This window comes from Tupaia chinensis, unplaced genomic scaffold (assembly GCF_000334495.1).
Source record: "Tupaia chinensis unplaced genomic scaffold, TupChi_1.0 Scaffold144276_1, whole genome shotgun sequence".
Lineage (NCBI taxonomy): Eukaryota > Metazoa > Chordata > Mammalia > Scandentia > Tupaiidae > Tupaia > Tupaia belangeri.
In genome coordinates this window covers 2,276,137-2,276,413 of record NW_006204133.1, presented here as the reverse complement: position 1 = coordinate 2,276,413, position 277 = coordinate 2,276,137, and the positions used below count along the sequence as shown (strand labels likewise).

Here is a 277-nt window from a genome sequence, read left to right as displayed (position 1 = left end):
GCCGCGCCCTCGTCCTCCGGGGGTCGGCTGGGAAGGTTCTCACCAGACGCCACCGCAAGTTGAATCGCTAGGCTGTGCGATTTCCATGACAACCGCAGCCGCCGAGCCAGTCCGGCGCAGCGGGTACCGGGATGCGTCCACTGCGCTCGCGTCCACAGCGGTCCCGGGTCCGGGCAGCCGGGCGCAGCCCTCGGCCCACCTACCTGGCGCGCCCCGGCCCGCGGCGCCCGGCGCCAGCTGTCCCGTTGTCCTCCGTCCGCCCGGCCGCGCTCCCGCG

General features: G+C 75.5%; 1 protein-coding gene across 1 annotated transcript in view; it reads right to left on the bottom strand.

Moving 5' to 3' along the window:
• INPP4A (inositol polyphosphate-4-phosphatase type I A) overlaps positions 1-275 on the bottom strand; it is a gene marked incomplete in the record, with an annotated part of 166,232 nt that extends 165,957 nt beyond the window's left edge. Inside the window, 1 exon segment of the mRNA XM_027767516.1 lies at positions 204-275.
• Between the last annotated feature and the right edge of the window lie 2 nt (positions 276-277).